Raw genomic sequence first — 15,481 nt, 5'->3', positions numbered from 1 at the left:
AACAGAGTGTGTCATACTTGTCCGAAAGATCATTGACATCATCAATATTACTGAGAAGCCCTCGACAATTCCACTGAAGGATCGCCATGATATAGAAATTGAGAAACGTGTGCACAAGAGGCGTTTTCGTCATAAGGAAGAGACTACTGTGTAAAGAAACTTTCATTATTTCTTCTTTGGGGGCATTATGAGCTGTCTCGGAGTTTTTTTCCGCGCAGCCGCGAGTTCCTTGGGCGATATATCGGGGAGTGAGCCACTCCCCGAAATACTGCTCTTAGGCTTTCTTTGAGATTGTGAGCTCACGCTCGCGAATGAGCCTTGCGAGCTCGTGTCATCATCGCATTTCATGGAGCTTGCCTCCACGGTTTGCGATGAAGAAAGTGGCGCCTGTGAGAGTGGTGGTTACAGTTACAGGAGGTGGTGTTTCAGAAATAGGTGTACACGTTTCTTCACTTTGTTTTGTGTTCTCTGTCTTGTCTCGCACGCACGACAAGTCTCTGTCTGTCTGTCTGTGTTCTCTGTCTGTGTTGCGCATGAGATCATCCTTGGTGTCTCTTTAACGACAGATGAAAACGATTTCTGGAACTGGAACGGAGTTACCTTCTTCCTGGCTTCTGGATAACTTGGTTTCTGTGTGACTTTGATGTGCATCACCTCTTTCTCAAACTTCCACTTTGGACAAGACCTAAGTATGAAGGGTGGTCACCAGCGCAGTTGCCCTCTGCACTCCTTAGAGTTGTGGTCGTGCTTGCTGCAGCGGGCACAGCATGCAGAACCTCTGCAAGTATCGGAAGGATGGCCAAAGCGGTTACACTTGAAGCATCTGAGTGGATTAGGGATATATGGCCGCACATCTGCAGTCAGATACCGTACCTTGAGACTTTCTGGTAAAGTCGGGCAGTCAAATGTGAGAATTGTGTTGCGTGTCGTTATGTACTCATTGTTCTTCCTGATTTTGATTTTTCTTACGTCGATCACCTTTTGGCTTTTCAGATTTTCAAGAATCTCTTCTGACGGAACATCAATGAGTTCAGCTAACGACACAACACCACGGGAGGTATTCAGAGTCCTATGCAAAGTTGATGATATTTTGATTCCGAGCATCTGCTGTGTGTTCAGAATTCGCTCACAGTCGCCTTCCGAGGTACACTTAAGCAATAAGTCATCTGATCTGAGGCGCTTAATTTCAGTCACATTTTTGACAGCGATGCCACCGCCTTCTCAATGAAAAACGGTGGCATTTTTCCAAGTGGAGTGTCCTGTTCATTATCAGTGCTTGCACTGCTAATGACAATGTATTTTGCTTGAAAGGCGTCGAACACCTGTTTGAAGACTTCAGTCCGCGGGCGCTTGCCGCCCGCGATCGAGGAGGAAATAGAATTTTTAACCATATGAGGTTTAAGAAAATGAATGTTCCCATTGGTCACCCACACTTCACATTCATACATGTGGGAAGGTCCCGGAGTTTTAAGGAAAACCCAGCGGCCGGGGCTTGACCAAGACCCCGACCGCCACCGTTCAAGGCTTCTGACCCTTCACCTTGCGTCCCGTCGGCACGGTACGTTAACACCTTGGGACTGGGGGCTGGGGTCCGTGGTGGCGCCACTCACCAAACACCAGCCAAAGCCGGTGCCCCCTGCGGGGACAATGAATATAGATCAGCTTGATATTTTTATGTGAAGCTAATCACAAGCAATCAGTTACAAGCATAAATAATCTGGGGCTTCTTCAAGAATGCTAATTTGTCAGAAATTTATTGTAAACTTGACCCCAAATGTGCTCCGTTCTTGAATTCTCACCACATCACCAGATTTATTCTCATTCTACATACCCCCTCTAACACCAGGCAAGGAAAGCGCACAAATGATGTATATGTAGATGTCAGAAGGAAGCTCGTAAGGGACTTCATATTTCGGCACAGTTTAATGCGCCTCATTGTTCAGGAAAACAAAATGATGATTTACATTCGATATATGCATCGTCTAAAAAATGCACGCAATTTTTTTCAGTGATATTTAAGAGAGTCAAGCTACATCTCTGGCTGGTTTTGGCTGGAATAGCCCAGGTTGACAGTTACACAAGCTGATGTATGTCAGCATTGAAAATATAAAGGAAGAAAGGCAATTTAAAATGCCTCACTCAATTTACTACTTTTCAAAGCTTGCACCTTGACAGGTGTTTTTTATCCTCAAATGGTTTCATTGCCAAAATCAACGAGAATGACCGTCATCACATTAACAAGTTTCAACTGTATACCAAGTAATAACAAACATGTGCTTACTTTTTCTGCAATCAAGATGTGAATTACGTCGTTGAGTTGCAGGCTTCAGTGAAAAATCACTGCTTGTAATGTCAGTGCTGAGTGAGTATGGCATTGCTAGTGACGCAACATGTGATTCCAGTGTCCACCCCACGTTATTTCGTGAGCAATTTGCATCAGAATCAATCAGCTTGCATGATGCACTTATGAAGGGTAATTTCATGTGTGCCGACAAACATACTGCAGTGCTAATTTACAATGTAGTTTGTGGCTTTGGAGCACACTCATATTCAGTATGCCATGTGAACTAGAGGAGCACTTTCTGCCATAAACACTAAATGAGCGAAGACCCCAAAAAATGTAAGCACTGTTTACGTGCATTTGACAACATGCATTTTTATTACTGAGAGGCTCTCTTCGTAGCTAGAGGGAAAGGGTGCTGGCAATGAGGCACATGTTCATAGGATGTAGAACTAGAAACACAGAAAAAAATTGACATCATATCATGATCTCAATCGTGTCATTGTGTCCGTGTTTCTGTCTCCTGTTCTGCATTTGTTAATCTTTTTGTGCAGTTGCTGGATTTTAGCCCAACAGCAGTGGTCAGCAATTAAAGAACATCCAGAACATGCAAGGCATACATTTCCTCATTCTCCACATTCCTCATTCAAGTAACGTTGAAGAAGTAACCATGCAAAGAAACAATACACCAGTGAAGCTGGCTTCAGTACACTACAACATGTCACATGTAACAATATACAGTATGCCTCAGTGTTTCCCAAGCCGTGTGTCAGGACCCCCACTGAGGCCGCGATAGCACAAACGGGGCCCAAGAGAAAGCAGATGAAGTGAGCGCAATATGCCACAAAACCAAGGAAACTATCTCTCTACGACTGCATTATATTGAAGTTGTTTTACAAAAATGCAAGTTCAGTTCAGCGCACAATCAGTCGGGAAACAAGCTATCTTGCAGCAATGCTTTCAATCAAGTGTGTCGCAGTATTCCTCAGTGTATCATGACGAGACCGTGGACCTACATCAGACGCTACTTGCACGCACTAGCATAACACTCATATTTATTTATTTATTTATTTCGAGAACCCCAAGGGTCCGGAGGACATTACGTGGGGGTGGGAACTGGAGCGTAAGATACATTTACAGCAACTTGATAGAAACAAACAACCCAGCAAAAAAGAAGAACACCATTAGCAGTAAGTAAACAGGAAAATAAAGAAACGACGACAGTACAAACTTATATAAAAAAAAGTATTAAAGCGTGAAACAAGGAGTTCGTTCACATAAGTACAGATAACTAACAAATATGATAAGGGGGAGGTGAAACATTTCAGAGCAACTGACATACAAGCGTGGTGGTCTTGTGGGTGGAGTGAACAGGAGAGGGTGTTACAAAACAGTGTATGCTCGATAATAGCTGTGAGAGGTGATGGGAGGTTGTTCCATTCGATGGCAGTTGAACAAAAGAATGATCTGGATAATGCATTGGTATTACAATGAAAGCATGTGACCTTATTAGTGTGGTCGATGTGAGGAAAAATGACACTCGGGCAGGTGATGGGCGATTGGTGCGGTGGTAAGATGAAAAAGAACCAATGGAAGAGGGCTAACTTGGCAAAACGGCGACGATGTTCAAGTGAGTCGAGATTAAGATTTGATTTTAATGCGGTTACAGAGGTATCGAATTAGTAGTCGTTGGAAATGAAACGAGCAACCCGATTCTGGATGGCTTCTATGGCGTCGCAGAGATACTTTTGGGGAGGGTCCCAAATAGGTTATGCATATTCCAGCTTGCTTTGTACAAGAGCCGTGAAGGCTAGGAGCTTAAGATGGAGGCCGCCAACCTGAGGGTGCGTCTAACAAAGCCTAGGGAGCAAGAAGCGTTAGTTATTATGTAGTTGATGTGCTCGTTCCAAGTTAGGTTGGAGGAAAGGTGGATTCCAAGATATTTGTAAGAATCTGCTCGGGTTAATGTGGTATCACTTAGAATGTAGGGGAAGGGAGGAAGACAGGAGACCCGTCTTCGAGAAAACGACAAAATGCGACACTCTGCAATGTTCAGAGGCATTTGCCACTCATTGCACCAACGCCGGATTAGTTAAAGGTCGCTTTGTAAGGTTAGTTGGTTAGAAGGAGAGAGCATTTTCCTGTGCACTACACAGTCGTCAGCAAAGAGACGAATCGTGGCAGATATGCCTGAAGAAAGGTCATTTATATAGATAAGGAAAAGGAGAGGGCCGAGGACTGAACCCTAAGGGACACCAGAAAGCACAGGTACATCTGGGGATAGGTGGTTGTTGCAAGTAACAAATAACGTACGATTAGTCAGAAAATGAGCTATCCAACGGACGACATACGGATCGAGGTTAAGCAGATAGAGTTTGTATAGAAGCTTAGAGTGCGGCACCAGATCGAATGCCTTGCGAAAGTCTAAGAAAGTGGCGTCAGTCCGATGATTATTGTCCGCGTGGAGAAAGATGTGAACAAAACTGGCTACTTGAGTTTCATAAGAAAAGAGCTTTCGAAACCCGTGCTGCAAGGGATAGAAGAAGCATTTTTCTTCAAGGTACTTAACTACGTTGGAGTATGCGTTCGAATTTTACATACTATAGAAGTGAGTGAAATGGGGCGGTAGTTATTAACGATGTGGCAGCTGCCTGAGTTGTGAATAGGGACAATCTTCGCCGTCTTCCAGTCCTGCGGTAAAGCAGAATCTTGGAGTGACTGAGTAAACATGCAACATAGAATCTTGCTGGAAATAAATCTCGTGTTGTATAGAACCTTCGTGTTAATAGAGTCCAGACCAGCACTTGACGACAGCTTAAGTGACCCAATGACTTTACAAATGCCATGAGTGCTGATATGAATGGGGACCATAGGTGAGGAGGCGATTACTGATACTAATGGAGATTGGGTGTACCCGTTATCGGTGTTGAAAACGGATGAAAACAAGGAAGCGAAAGCGTTGGCGCTGTCGTTGTCGGCGGGTGTCAGTTATACTGATTAGGTGGGATTTTGGCGGAGATAAAATGTTTCAAAATTGTTTTGGTTTATTCGTCAAGGGAGACGGGAGGTCGACGGTAAAGAACTTATGTGTCACTTCCTTGATCGAGCGCCTATATTCCCGTTCACAGTAGCGAAATTTAGCCCGTGATACGTCGTCGCCAAGACGCTTTGCCTTCCTGAATAAACGCTTTTTCTTGGTTAGCAAGATTTTAAGACTTTTCGTGAACCAAGGATTGTGATCATAAGATTTCACTCCTATCTTTGAAACATTGTACTCGGTAAGGTAGTTTATGTTGTCACAAAAGAGGGACCAGTTATCCTCAATGGAGTGAGGCGAGGTGCCACGAAAGGAATTTTCATACGGAGCTTCAAGACCCTCGTTGATGGCTGGGAAGTTAGCTCGAGCGTTGTCGTATATGGTTTTATCGTTGAATTTATGAACATTTGGACGACTTGAAGAGATATCTTAGAAAATGGCCTTGTGGTCACTGAGACCATCAGTGACATGCAAAGAAGTGATGTGCTCAGGATGGGAGGTTAAAACCAGTGATGGGCAAAGTACCTCAAAATTATACTTAAAATAAGGTACCAAGTACCTGGTGTCATTCGTACTTCAAGTACAGTACAAAGTACCCAATTTCAAATGTACTCCAAGTAAAGTACAAAGTACTAGGCAAAGTACTTCAAGTACTCATCAAGTACATCGCCAATTTAATTTGTATCACTTTGCATATCACTGTTTAGTATGTGTGTCTTGCTCTTTTGGCAAAACTTTACTGAGCATTATTGACAAATGCTCTGAAACCATAAAGTCCTATAGGTTAAGTGCTAATCATATATTATAATTTGCGGTTACATGTAGAGAGGTAATCAGTCAGCTGTGCTGTGATTATGCAAAATAGTATCATACACTGACTGATCCAAGATCACCCGCATAGTGTGGTGTTCCGGTACTAATCTTCGGGTATAGGAGGCTGGATAATTTCAGGGGAAAAAAGTAAAACCCAACAGAGATTATACATTTCTGGGAGTTCCTTGCTCCTTTTTGAAATAGAACATGTTTAAAAAAGGATACGAAGAAAATTAAAGAGGATGAAACACGATGTAAGCCATCATTTTTATACGACTGTGATCTGCAGCTATGTAATCCATGTGACCACTTAAAAAACGCAAAATGTCGAAATGAAAGCATGTGTGCCTTTCAGAGTGTTCATCGTGTAACGCAATCACACATTGTGATATAGATTGATTATTAATTGCTAATGAAGGAAACAATACAAAAAACGCATAGAACCTTGCATTGGGAGAGCTGAAATGGCAATTGACCGAGTCATTGTGCTGCCGGTTGCAGTGTCATAATGTGTGCATGTCTTTGCATTCCATTCATTTTACTCAATCATCGAAGAGTTGATACCTTTTCAACATTTCAAGCCTCGCAACAATAGATTTGCTTCAACAAATATGCTCTTTAAAAGCACAAAAATCCGTTTTGGTAAATTGCCATAGTGGGAATATTGGTACTGCATTTCACTGGAAGCGCTAAAACGATGCAAGAAGACAAACGAATCAGATATATATCCCTATCTGTGTGTTTTCGTCTTCGTGTTGTCATTTTAGCGCTTTTAGTAGGGTGCATTTTTAATACTCGTTTGTGATTTTTTGTCAGAGTCCAAATTTGGGTACTTGAGTACTTGATGGGAAAGTTCTCAAAAAAGTACTTTAAGTACAGTACAAAGTACACGATTTAAAATGTACTTAAAGTAAAGTAGAAGTACACAGAAATGTACTTAAAGTACTACTTGAGTACTTGGTACTTCAAGTACTGCCCATCACTGGTTAAAACCAAGTCAAGGGTTGACTGCGTGGCATGAGTTATTCGGGTAGGATGTGGAACGACATGCGATAGATTAAATGTAAGGCATAAATCCGCAAACAGTGTCTTTTGTGAACTCCGGGAAAGATTGCAGATTGTGGAGCAAGTCCCAATTTATTGATCGTATATGTATCAGCGCATATTGAAGGTATATATTACTGTATATGTATCAGGGCAGATTTCAAGCTTCCTGAGCGCGCACAGACGGTGATCTCAGTTGTCTCGCGACGTAACAGACGGAGAAAGACACCGGCTGTCACACACACAGCCATCCCGAAGGCTATGCCCATCTTTGTTGATGCACCCACGAATCCACAGGAAGACTGCCGAAGCTCTCCCACTCGTATTAAGTACCTGTAGCTTGAACTACAAACAGTTTGGTGCACACTCCTCAAAACGAGAACAGCTGATTGCTGATTTCATGGGCGCGGCCATGCGAGCCGAGAAGGACAGTTCAACAGAGGAGAAATTTTAGGTGAGTTCGAACGTGGCGCCAGTCGTCGGTGCAGCAATTTCCAGAGTGAACCGAGCTCGATCAGCTCAGATAGCGCTTTTTTCATTCCTTTTTTTTTAGTATTATTTATTATTATTTTTGATTCATTTCCAATCCTAATTCCAATTCCAGCTCAACCGCTCAGCACGCTGACACTAGTGTAACGTAGAGTCAATAAATATCTCGCTTCCTCGCTTTCCTAAGGAGAAGAGTACTTGAAGTATATTCGTGTTTTGTGATTCCCTTTTCCCTCTCTACGTTCCAGAAACATACGGTTTCTGAGCCAAGACAATATAGTTGCGAGCGCAGTTGACATACAGAAGTGTCCCGTACCGTGAAGACCACCACTCCCACCACCCCAAACGTGCACTCTTAAAAATTAACACCGGCCTCGGTGGCTCAGTCGGTAGCGTGTTCGCCTTCTGCTCTCGAGATCGCGGGTTCGAACCCGGCCGAGGACGCCAGCAACTTGGTGGCAGGGTACAAGTTGCTTAGATACGCCGTCTTCCGCGAGGGACGTTAAATACGGGATGCCGTGTGGTGAGCTTTCATCGCACGATAAAGAACCCTCAGGTGGGCAAAAGCAATCCACAGACCGACCGCTGTGGCGTCGCTCACGATCTCAGTTGTCTCGCGACGTAAACACCCAATTATTATTATTATTAAAAATTCACTTCACCGCATAGCACGCTGCTAGCCAACCATCATCCCGAGTGACATCGTTCTCTCCCCTGAATTGTTGAAAACGGGAGGCGTACGCCTTTTTGTGACACTTATGGAGAAATGTGAATTGTCACAAAAAGGCGGACGCCTCCCGTTTTCAACAAATCAGAGGAGATAACGATGTCACTCGGGATGATGGTTGGCTAGGAGCGTGCTGTGTGGTGAAGTTCATTTTTAAGAGTGTGGTTGCCACGGTTTCGGTTTTGGCCATTTGCATGTCAAAATTCAGGGATGGATATTTTAATACACGTACGTGTTTCAAAATTTTTAAACGTGGTGTGGATTTTAACTGGGACAGTCTCCCATATCGGTATCTGGCTTTTGTTCAAGACGTCCTTATTAGAGTTAATTAATGAATTTAATTGATTAGTCATCCTTATTAGTCATTATAGTCTTTCTTGGAAAAGATATGCGCCCGTAGAACTAAACTGTGAAAATGATGTGCTCTCGTGACTTTTTTATAAAAATTTGTCCAAGCTGAAACACACACACACACACAAAATAAACGGGGTGCCACAAACGCATACTTCGTGGTCGTAGCCATTTCTAATAGAGATTTTTTTAAATAAAACAACTAGGACTACGTGTACATTAGTTTCGCACTTACGCGCATGCGAGTGGAGGAAAACCTTATCTGCAAGGTATTTTGGCATTCTAATTGCCATAATTCACTAAGATGTATTTTAAATTTTTTTATGAAGCTGCTTTTCTTTCTTTCGAGAAACAGAAAGAGCAGAATTGCTGGCAATCGTCTTAGATATGACATGAATCCTTCATCTGTATGCCGCAAAGTATTATCCACAGAGGTGACATTTGTTTTTTGTGCACCGTTTCAGGCTTTCCATTATGGAGATACCTCGCTCGCACTAACTCGGAAGTCGGCAAGGGGGAGTGAGCCTAACGTAACCCAACCTAACCTAACCTAACCTGAAGGAGAGCACTGCGGGACATAGAGTTAGAGATTGAGAAGTACGGCATATACAAAGAGGTCCTCGGAGGGAAAATTCGGGGGGGGGGGGGGGGGACAGAGCCAGCACCGTGAAAACTCGAGGAGCGGTGGACTGTTCCCCATGCTCCCCACATTCCGATTTACACGGAAACTAAACAGGAGCAGCTTTCCAAGCTGGGGCTCCGGGACGAACCGACAACAGTAAAAACAACAAAGGAAAAAGAAAAAACAAAGAAAAGAGAGGAAGGAAGCACAAAAAAGGTATATTCGCTTGAACCGCAACGGGACAAAAAACATTGCAAACACATTTTTCTTGTGCCGGCCACCGGCATTTAGCAGCCTTTCTGAACCCTGATGTGGATTACAGGCCCAAATAATGACAAATGAGCAAGCAATTATCCTCGCTGGTCATCTGTTGCTGTTTTACGTCGTTGGAAGTGCAAATTGTTGCGCCTACCACTAGCGCCACATTCGAGTTCAAATTGCTCCTCTGTTGAACTGTCCTTGTCGGCTCGCATGGCCGCGCCCATGAAATCGGCAATCAGCTGTTCTCGTTTTCTGGAGTGTCCACCAAACTGTTCACAGTTCAAGGTACAGATACTTAATCCGAGTGGGAAAACCTCGGTGGTCTTCCTGTGGATTCGTGGGTGCATCAACGAAGATGGGCATAGTTTTCGGGATGGCTGCGTGTGCGACAGCTGATATCTGTGCGCTGAACTGAACTTCTATTTTTTAAAAACAACTTCAATATATTGCAGTTGTAGCGAGATAGTGTCCTTGATTTTGTCGCATATTGCGTTCACTTCATCTGCTTTTTCTTTTCGCCAAGTGGTGTTACCCCCCCCCCCCCCTGACTATTGCGTCCTCCCTAAGGTTTATGTGTCAGTTTTGGAAACAATGATATTGTTACATGTGACACATTGTAGTGTACTGCAGCCAGCTTCACTGTTTGACTGATAATTTGCACGGTTACTCCTATAATATTATTTGAATTACTTTCATCTGATACTGTACCGTTAAATAGGATAGGAATCCATTATGGTTTAGAATTATTTTTCCTTTGCAATGTTCCACACTGATCTTGGTGACAAGTTGTCTCTCATTAAAGTCCTTTTGAGTTGTATTTCACACTCCTTACAGCATAATGTGAGAATGAGAAAATGTATGCTTCACATGTTCTCAGCATTCTCTACAGCAACTGCTCCTGGGCTTAAAATCCAGAAACTACACACGAAAAAACAAAAAAACAAAAAACAAAAACAAATGTAGAACAGGCGACACATCAAAAAGGAAACGACAAAATGATAGGGACTGTGTTATGCTATACATTTTTCTTGTGTCTCTCTGGTTCTGCACTTTTGTGAACATGTGCCATGCTGCCGGCACCCTTGCCCTCTTGAGACAAAAACACCCTCATACATAAAAATGCAGACACAAAAGTAGAGAACTCAAACTTAACATAACAAGAGAGAACAAAGATGGGGACACAGGAAGCTTCTAGAGTCTTGGCTCATACGCAGTGACCCCTCGGTTTATAAGTATAACTAAAACCATGGCCCCCTCCCCGAACAATACTCACATTTCCTTAAACAGTGACCGGTTGTGCAATCTCTCATTCAGTCTGACACTGATGATGTCCGTCGCATGACGGATGAAACGTCTGAGTAAAGCTTGTTATTTTGTTATGTTAATTCGGAGTTCTCTACTTTTTTGTCTAGTTATGTCGTCTCCTGGCTTTTGGAGTATTTTTGCATAAAGATGCAGGTTGCGAGAGGCACATAAACACTGCTTACATTGCTAGCCTGTCTGTCTTTCTTTCTTTCTTTAATTATTCTCTTTTCTTTTTATTTATTTATTATTATTTCTTATTTCTGGAATAGCAAGCCGACGTCCCGTTTGGCTGACCTTTCCCCGTTTTTTTTCCCTTTTTGTCTAATAAACATATCCCCCCCCCCCTGTCTGTCACAAGACATGTGAAAGGATTGCCAAATTAAATTCAGTAATACAAAAATGATTCTGAAATACATAATTCCAATAGAAGGGAGAGTAAACATTGGAATAACAGGTAAAGGTAAAGCACTGAAGTGTTGGCATTCTTCTGATGTGTATGATATACTGCTCTATTTAACCCATGACATATATGTCAACTTAACTTATGTTAACTTAACTTATGTTAATTTATATGTTAATTAACTTCTTGCATTCAACATCAAGATGCTATACCTATTCCATCTAAGCGACTCGTCTCTACACGGACACGTGGCACACCATTTTGGCACAAAGATTTGATATCTCTGCTTGTTGGACATATAAAGCAAATACTGTGCCAAAATGGTGTTACCTACATGACATACTGCGTCTGCTGAGATATGTTACGGGAGAAATACTCCTGAAGCGATTAAAGGAAGTGCATACGAGTACATATGCTTTGCAAAGTTGTTCCAAAGTTCCAAGTAGTTGCTACAAAGTATGTTCGTGTTGAATTGGCAAAGCACTAGTCATCTCATAAAAGAAACTAGTGAGAAATGCGAAGCCGCAAGCACTGTTGCATGGCCATGTTCACAATGTGCAATGACGCTTTTCACTTTGCGTACCGCGGACTGACTATGCTCAATGAGCGGTTTGCAGTGTTTATGATTGATGTAGGTCATGGCAACTACCGATGAACTTTGGAGAGTGTGCAATGATAGCTTTTGTGAACAAGACAAACCTCAATATATTCCCACGTAATTTTGATCCTACAATTAATTGAGTTGAAGGTTTCAAGTATTTAGGTGTGCACCTCTCTTCTGATATTTAGTGGAAATCACACAGTAGTTACGCATCCTCTAAGCCTCTTAAAAAAATTGTCTTTTTGAAGTGGACACGAAAACTACCTTTCGCGCACAGTACGCTGCTGGCATACAAATCCCTTGTACAAAGTGCCTTAGAAACGGTACAAATGACATCATACTGTTCATAAAAACAAATGACATCGCACTGTTCAACAGAGCCACCAATTTGGTACAGCTGAGCTACGCTCAAAGCTAGGAGGGCCGAGTTCGCATAAAAAAGGCACGGTCTTGAGGGGATTACGGTGGTCTCTGAGAGGGCACGCGACTTTCGGTCCTACTTTTCTTTTAAGAGGAGGCAGCGAACAAGTGCCCATTCGTGGAACCCAGCCCTCCCCTTCCGATTTGTTTCGGTATCAGTCTGTCTGCCAATGTCATGATGATATTTATATTCTGTTGAGTTTCTTACGTGCTGTCCGAGACATGTATGTAGGTAGGTATGCCAAGAATTTTTTTTATTATTAACCTTTTCTGGAGTTTGAATCCCTCGAAAAACCATTGCACAGCACCAGAACACAAAGGCTGCATAATGACCCAGTTTCACCAACCTTTTCAGCATCTGAACTAAGATGAACGGTCATTAAACTATCTGCTTCACTAAAGGAGTTATTACTGAGGTATTCACCACATCACCGATGGAAACAAAGAAGTGTCTGTTAAGTTCAAGAATTGGCAACCCTTGATATTGGTTCGGTTAACCAGAGTTGGTGAAACCGGGCCTATGGAAGTCACCGAAACATTGATCACATCACAAACCAAAGTTTGTAAAAAGAATTGAGTGCTAGCATGAAGTTTTGGCAATTGTGAGTAGCATTTGAGGTGCTGCCTATGTAGCTGCAGCATAATTACGGGTAATTCGGAAAAAGTAGTACAAAATTTGATGGTGCTCTACCCTATCTTCCTCTGCATGGTACTAAAAACTGTGATGATTCCAAGTGCTCATCCTCTTGGCCCAGATTCTGCAGCAGATTCATCAGCCATTTGTGTTCCTATTTGTGGTACTGTGGCAAACTAGCCACTCCACCCACATACCAGCATTCCTAGGTTACACATAACATGTAGTTGAAGTGTATACCAAGAGCGGAGTCAAGTCCTGTAGATCACATAAACAACATACAGAAACCGACACTGAAGATTTTTGTTTAAGTTTAATTTGTAGAAGCTTTCGCTTGGAGGTCCACGTTTCCTCAGGTCCTACCTGAGGAAGCGTGGACCTCCAAGCGAAAGCTTGTATATTGTTTATGTAACATGTAGTTATAAGAGTGGTTTAAACCACCTCGCAGAAGTTGCAGATGTTCATCAACTTTATTTTGAGATGGACAGGGAGTTTCATTGCCTGGGGCGATACTCTACCTCATAGCTGCTTGTGGTGTGAGGAAGCAAATAGTGTCCCATGGAGTCCAAAATTGCCAAAAGAGCTTTGAGAGCCGGCATTCGTGGGTTCGATTTAGCCGTAAGCCAAGCAATTTTATCTGAAAATGGCAGTTTGTTTGGAAAGCTTGGTAGTGTGGGCAGTGACACAGAATATACTCTGGGTCTTCTACAGCACTGCAGTGACAGTATCTGAGAGAGTCAACTTGCCTCAGATGGTATTGACACTGAGCTGTAAATGCCCCATTGAGTCACAGTCCATGAGTCACAGTGCACCATCTTGGCGAGAAGTGTTTTGTGGCATCCAAAAACCAAGCTCTGGGTCAACATTGCTCAGTATAGACGGGGAGGAAAATGTCGATCAGTTGTCCATTGACAGGAATACTATTTATACAATCCATTGATGTGCTGGTGAACGCCATCTGCTGTCTACATGACCACTAACAGTCCTTTGCTATCTTTCACTGTGATTTAATTAAACACCTCCCTCATGTGACGGTGTTCCCGGCACAGTTTTACCTTGCTGAACCACTTTTCGCGGCTTTTATCAAACATAACTTTAGCGGTTCTTCGTAGGCTGAGGCCGAAGAACGCAAGAGACGTTTACATGATGTTTACGTGATTACCGCCGTGACAAGTGGTCAACACAGCAGGTTTGCGGTACGTTTTATATGTTGCTCATCCTGGACATTTTTCGCTACCCGATTTCCTGTCCAAAACAGCTATGACTGCATCAATGTCACTTCACCCATGAATTCCTTCATCAGTTGCACACCCGTGTTAGCACACCAAGTCGTTACACTTCTGAAGAATAAATACCTGACGGCAGAAGAAACATATGCTTTATTAGAGCTTGCAGTGATTATCCTTTTTATGCAGCACATCCCGCAACACCATACGGCCCCGTCGTTACTCCATTTTCTCAAATAGCCTCGTCCTCAATGGTAGCCGAACGGCCGAACCGCCGAAGCCTTGTTTTCCTAGTATTCATACGCGTAGTTATTTACGCCTGTAACTTAATTAAATTAATGAATAATTGAGAGATACATGCTGAATACGACAAAGAATTGCATAAAGACTCGTTATTCTGGAGTGTGACCCTCTTAAACACTGTTTTTCTCACGTAAAAGCATGCTTAACACTGGACTGCATAGACCCATTGTGATTTATTTTGACAGCTTGGATTTCAAAGGATTGGAATTTGAAGGGTGGATTTCTTAGCGTGGATTTCAAAAGTTGTATTATTAAGAGTGGGTGACAGGGTACACCTGCTGTGAGACCGTGAGACGCCAGAAGCCAGAGTGACCGTTAACGAAGCGAAAGAAAAGACGCTTTGCACACGGAACCATGCACGTGTTCTCAGAAGGCAGGGCCCGCATAACAATTGAAAAACAATAAGCGTCAATATAGGCGTAAATGGATAATATGAGACGCCTGAAGCCAGAGTGACCGTTAACCAAGCAAAAGGAAAGACGCCTTCCACACGGAACCATGCACGAGTTCTCAGAAGGCAGGGCCCGTATAAAAATTAAAAACAATATGGGTCAATATAGGCGTAAATTGCTAATACTCCAACGCAGAGCTTCAGTTTATCCGTCAAGACGAAATCGTAAGCGTCAGGATATAAGAGTAAACCATGTCCTCCGTCCCATTTACGCATAAAACTCCTCCTCTTACGCTTACAGCGAGCGCGTTTACGGATACTAGGAATAAAACAGAGCTTGACGGATACGGCGTCTGCGATTTTGTCGAACTTTACGCTTAGTAAGGGTAAGATTGGACGTAAGCGTAAATTTATCCGTTTCGTTTCTGAGAGTGTGGTATTAGCTAATTCGGCCCTTCAACGCCAAAATTTTTAGATAATAGTTATTTTCTCAATCATTCATTGTATGTATCATCCAAGAGCATTCAGTAACTTGTCTGTGTGTATTCCAATCGTCGTATTCATGAATCTATTGAG

Source organism: Ornithodoros turicata, chromosome 1 (assembly GCF_037126465.1).
Source record: "Ornithodoros turicata isolate Travis chromosome 1, ASM3712646v1, whole genome shotgun sequence".
In the NCBI taxonomy this organism is placed as follows: domain Eukaryota; kingdom Metazoa; phylum Arthropoda; class Arachnida; order Ixodida; family Argasidae; genus Ornithodoros; species Ornithodoros turicata.
This window is presented reverse-complemented; position numbering follows the sequence as displayed.